This window comes from Lichenostomus cassidix, chromosome W, assembly GCF_008360975.1.
Source record: "Lichenostomus cassidix isolate B80296 chromosome W, HeHo_3.0, whole genome shotgun sequence".
In the NCBI taxonomy this organism is placed as follows: Eukaryota; Metazoa; Chordata; class Aves; order Passeriformes; family Meliphagidae; genus Lichenostomus; species Lichenostomus cassidix.
Genome location: NC_139510.1, coordinates 11518772 through 11524771, shown reverse-complemented (window position 1 = coordinate 11524771; position 6000 = coordinate 11518772). Strand labels below are relative to the sequence as shown.

General features: G+C 44.6%; 1 long non-coding RNA gene across 1 annotated transcript in view; it reads left to right on the top strand.

The window, feature by feature from the left end:
• Positions 1 to 1439: 1439 nt before the first annotated feature.
• Positions 1440 to 6000, top strand: part of LOC146425498 (uncharacterized) — an 83677-nt gene continuing 79116 nt past the window's right edge. Inside the window, exon 1 of the long non-coding RNA XR_014846595.1 lies at positions 1440 to 1520. This is a non-coding gene — a long non-coding RNA (uncharacterized LOC146425498). The remainder of the gene's footprint in view (positions 1521 to 6000) is intronic.

Genomic DNA, 6000 nt, shown 5'->3' with positions numbered 1-6000 from the left:
TGGACTTCTTTGCTCCTCTCCAAAAGGGACTGGAGATTGAATTCTCTTACTCATTCAGTCCTCATTTCTTCTGAGCTGGACTTTAATACAGCTGGTCATGAGCTTTTGAGTTTTAATCATGAGGTTGATTGGTCCACTTGAACTCAACTGAAACTGTAAATGCGTTTCATACAACACCCCAAAGAGTCATCACATGAAAATTGTTTTGAACTACTGCCAGAGCAGGCTGAATTTGAACTGGTGACCCACTCTCTATATTATATTCCAAGTATCATCTATCATGTAAGTCAGTGTCTTGGTTTGAAAGACAAGTGTCTGCTAAGAGAGGTGGAAACCTCCTTTAGAATAGCGAATGTGACCCCCCCTTCCCTCCGAATTATTTTAACTTTGGAATCAAGGGCTTTCAGGCAAAGATATGGAGAAAGGAATAACAGTTCTTTACTAGTATCTATAACAGAGTAAACAAGCAACAACAAGAATAGCAACAACAAACAAAACCCAGAAACCCAGTGACAGATGTCCCTGGGCTACACCATTTGGTGTAGTCACGGTCACAACCAGCAGGGGCGCTGTTGAGCTCCCGGCCGGGCAGGGCAGGTGCTATGACTCCTGCGCAGCTGCAGGTGGCGCTGTGGCATGAGGTCAGGTCGGTCTCATGTGGTTGGTAATGGCGGGCGGGCCGGACAGCAGGATGATGTGCAGCAGAGAACTCGGAGTGGCAAGCTGGAGCAGCAGGAATGGCTCACCCAGGCTAGCCAGCAAAGGGGGCGGGGACTCCGCAGTTACAGCAGACGCGGTGCATTCCAGCAAGCGGGGCGCGGGCAGCGACAGCTGGACTCCCGCAGTTGTTGCAAAAAACGCAGCCGGGCAGACGCACGCTCCCGGCGGGGAAAATAGATTGGGATCCGTTTCCTAAGCACGAGCTCACCCAGCCAGGAACAGAAGGCAGTGCACAGCCAGACGTCCCACGGTCACAGACAGAAGCAAAGCAGCAGCTTCCCTCTGTTGCCTCCGGTGTCCAGCCAGCAAGTGAAGCTCCCCCCCCCACGGCCAGAGTGCCTTCTCCCCTCACCACACCCAAGCCACAGCCTTTGTCTCTTACAAAAGAGTTAATGGCCCTGAGCACCTGGTCGTTGGTTCCCTAGTAACAGGGATGGAGAAAATTCCACCCCCTCCCCCAACCTTCAACAGTCAGATGTTGAAATCTGGTGTTTTCAGGGGTACTGTAAGCATACTAAACATGCTTCCAAAGTTTTGTCTAGGTTTTCCTAGGTTTCATCCACTCAAAACACTGGCATGTTCTCTGTTCCCTCTGAATAGGGGTGGGAATGGACTCACCTAATAGACAGTTAGAGAACAGACTGCAGAACTTTTAGCTAACTTATTCTGTTTTGTTTTATTTAATTTTCTTTCTCGACAGGATCCATCAGCTGCATCTATTTTGGACAGAGATTGTGGTACGAGAGAAGGAGAGACTGTAGCCATGAACTATAAGCCATCCCCACTTCAAGTGAAATTAGGTGAGTCTTTGCTGATGGAGAGTGAAAAGGCTGACTCCAAGGTCTGAAATATGGTGAGGTGCTTGTGAGACCATATGCCCTCTCAGCTCACAGAACTCCAGAGCACTTTATCAGTGTTATTCTTCTGGTCAGGTGTTATAAATTGAGCCTCATTATCCAATCAGAGATGTAGATCCAATTAAAAAAATTTATTAATTAAAAGGAAGCGGATATCAGTCAAGTCAGCGCTGGACGGGCAGAGGTTCAAGCATACCTCTATGCACCGCGCCGCGGTTTGCAGAGAGCGAACTTTTATAATCCTTTGTAACTCACTCCCTCTGTATGCCTTGATTGGCGTCCCTTCATGAATCCTTGATTGGCTGCTGAGTCGTCTAGGCTGTCGTGCTCTGCGTTGAGTGGTTGTTACTGGGCCTCCTGGGATGGTCTCACCGTGGGGGTTGCACAGGACTCTTGGTAGGGGGGAGGTTTTATGGCTCTTGAGTCAAATTCCTTTCGTATCTGTCTTGTGGGGGTTGGGTGATGCCGCTTGCCCGCATCCTGTGGGGGGGTTGTGAGGGAAGGCTACGTGGAGCCACCAGCTTGTTTAAAAATAAATGGAAAGGCAATTTAAAAACCATCACCCTTTTCAAATAGTTCGTGAACTAAACTGATTGTAATTTATTACAATCCCCCCTCTCTCATGTTCATTTAGTTCACGAATTCATCTGGATGATAATCTAGGCTCTGACAGTGGTGACTAACTTGTCTATAAGTCATCCTCATTTTCGAGAGCCAAATCTTCATTAACTGAAATGCCCTCATACTGTATTGTAATAGGCAATAGATGTGCTGCTTCTAAACGGTTTTTAACAAGTGTAATTAGACGATTAAAAATGCAAGGTCCAAACGTTAGGGCTAGGATTAACATAATTAGGGGTCCAGCAATGGTGGATAGTAAGGTTGTTAACCAGGGAAAAGATTGAAACCAATTTTCATACCATGCTTGTGTGGCCTCTCTTTCTTATTTACGCTTTTCTAGTCCTTTTCGTAGTTCTGCCATTGCATCTCGGGCTACTCCAGTATGGTCAGCATACACACAGCATTCTTCATTTAGAGCCACACACAATCCACCCTCATGTGCGAACAAAATCTCTAAACTCCTTCCGTGTTGTAATACAACTTCAGACAGAGATCTTAGAGAACTTTCTAACGCAGTAATAGAACTTTCAATTTTTACAAGGTCTTCATCAACTGCTGTTCTTAGTGCGGAAAACTCTTTTCCTTGTTGTACGAGAGAAGCTATACCCGTGCTGGCTCCAGTAGCCCCTAATGTTAATAAAGTGGCAATGGTTATAGCTGTGATTGGCTCTCTTTTTATTAAAGGGTGTTCTGGTATCATGTGATGATCCAGCACATATTCATTAGAGTGGTAAGTAAGTCGGGGAATAATCATGACTTGAATGCAATGATCTGTGGTTTTAAAAGCATTCGAGGGTATGCATGGGGTGACTCCAACACTAGCACAAACCCAATGTGCATTTTTTGCGGGTAACAACCATCTAGCTGGTTGTTGATTGTTAGGATTTTCCACAATTTTACTGCACAGGCTTTGTTTTTCTTGTGGCACTTGACCGATGCAGGTGCCAGTTCCAGTTACTTGTGCTAAGGTGATTCCAGCTCTTATATTTAAGTCACTTCTCCATTTACACTGGGTTGGATTGCTGTCATTGGTTTTAGTCTCTCTTCCATCAATAGCAATAGCTTCATAAAAGGGTGGTTTAGAGCTATAACAAAGCCAGCAATGTTCTGTTAAGTTAGGATTAGTAGCATTTAAAGCATAGTAGCTATTTTTTACTAATTTCCACAGATTATCTGAATCTGTGATGTTAGTTTCTGGTAGCATATTCCGTGGATTGATTGCTGTGTTTGGACTTATAGGTTGTGGGTCTGGAAGGACTATTTCCTTTTTTATGTAAAAAAGGCCTTTCGGATCTTGACTGAGGCCATTTCCCGGTTCGTTATTGGGACTATTGCTTGGAATCCAAAGTCTAAATTCCCATTTTTTTCCCATTATCCACCCTGGATCATCGGGTTGTTCCACATGTATGTCTGCAAATTGACAAGGAACTCCATTCTTCTCTTCTACTAAACCTCTCTTGGCATATGGATTATAGGCAGAAGGTCCCCGGTTATATTTAGGTGGTTTGCACCCGTATGGTCCCCACCAGACTGTGATAAATTGATCTTTTCCGGCTCTTGGAGGATAAACCGAGTTTATAGTTTCACAACTGTGCCATGCACAGTACGAATTTTGTTTGACGCACCAAATCTGGCCCCTCTTAGTGTCTGCTGGATTTGGATTAGGGCACATGTAAAAGGCTCTTGGTCCCACCCATCCTTTTGCTCGTGTTTCTGGGTTTTCACAGGATGAGTAATCGACCATGTCACACGAGGTGACGGTGAAAACTGGGGCTCCTACCATAATGTGGGTTTGTATTACAGTAGATTTGTCTAACCTGCCTAGTGTCCACTTAAATGGTTGGTGTGGGTGGTGTGAGAGTGTCAAGGTTGCATTGCTACATGGCATGGAACAGGCTATTATCAGTAACACATAATATATTTGCAAGGCTTGAGTGGAGGATCTCACCGCCTTTGATATTTTAAACAATGTCAGATTGTTCTCCAATTTGATTGGCAAATACCCCGGTTCACTCCATTTCGTGAAAAGGAAGTTCAGAGTCTTATTCCCAGGTTGCATTCTCACATTTGGTTTCTCACTTCTGCTTCGCCTGTCGACTGGGTTGCTTCCAGCCACAGGGGTGCCCATCTTCTCAGCAGCAAGGATAGACCTCTGTGAAGCACCTGTGCCGCTGCTTCCAGCGGTTCTGGTAACTAATCCAGTTTGTGTGTTTGACTGCTCCTTTCGAGCAGGGTAAGTGCGCAAGTTTGACTCTGAATTCGCTCTTAACGAGCTCGGCCACCATGGGTCTGGGTTCATTGGAGTGATAACAGTACAAGTCGGGGTGAATGCCATGGGCGAAGGTCTCCCACCATTCTTTAGACCCCTTTTCCAATCTGCCCATGTTAAGTGCCAATTGTAACATTTGCATTGTCTCAGCTCTTTCTGCTTTATAGCAAGGGAGGCAAACCCCTGATGGGGGTCTCTCCTTTCTGCAATGGATCCACCACTTTTCATTGCATACCTTACAAACAAAGCACACAAAAGGATAACAATCACAATTAGTATCATAACATTTAACCACATAATCTTGTGCATATAGGCTAAGAGCATATCCAGATCTATAACTGTAAGCAGGCTTCTTTAAATGAATGTTAACAGGATTTATGTGAGTTATAGGAAGCTTATTGTTTCTTAAGCCTTAGCTTTAAGTCTTCAGGCCGTTGCGATGGGATGACCTGCCACGTCGAGTTTCAGGTGAACTTCTTCACACGGCTGGCGTGAGTCCACCCTTTTTCAGCAGTTCGTATGGCAGACTCTGTGGTGAGTAAGACAACATAAGGTCCCTCCCATTGAGGGGTTAGTGTGGATTCTTTCCATGATTTTATTAGTACCTCGTCTCCCACTTGAAGTTTGTGTATTGGTATCCAGAGGGGAGGTCTTTGAACTATCAAGCCCTTTTGTCGTAGTTTTTCTCTCCGTTTAAACAACTGATTAATATAAGCTTGTAAATGAGCATCAGAGATTTTAGGATGATCTGCAGGGATTTCTGCATCAAAGGGCATTCCATACAACATTTCAAATGGAGACGCTCCTACATCTGAGCGAGGCTGTGTCCTGATGTTTAATAAAGCTAGCGGTAAGCACTTTACCCAGCTCATTTTTGTTTCAAGCATTAATTTAGTTAATTGTTTTTTTATTTTTCCATTCATACGCTCCACCCTCCCCGAACTTTGTGGGTGCCAAGGTGTGTGATGCTCCCAACGGATTCCCAATGCATCTGCAACTAATTTAGATACTTTAGAGACAAAATGTGGTCCTCTATCTGAGTCTATGACTTCAATTAACCCATACCTGGGAATTATGTGTTCCAATAAAGTTTTAGTAACAGTTTGTGCTGTGGCTCTAGTTGTAGGAATGGCCTCCACAAAGTGGGTTAGGTGGTCTACGATAACAAGCAAGTGCTTATATCGTCCCACTTGGGGTAAATCAGTAAAATCTACTTGCACATGTGAAAATGGGCAATGAGCCAACTCCCTTCCCCCTGGGACTGCTTTCCTCAAATGCTGTTTGTTTACTCTTTGACAGGTTATACACCCCATAGTTATCTGTTTAGCTAGGTTGTACACCCCTAGACACATATATTTATTGGCAAAGTGGTCCACCAAGGCTTGTGTTCCCCAATGTGTTTTCTCATGTAATTTCTTTAATACCCGAAGTGCCATGCTCTTGGGTAAGATCTCCCTCCCATCAGCCAGCATCCATTTCCCTTCTGGATTTTCAATTGCTCCCGTTTGTGTTAGTTTCTCTTTTTCTTTTGTA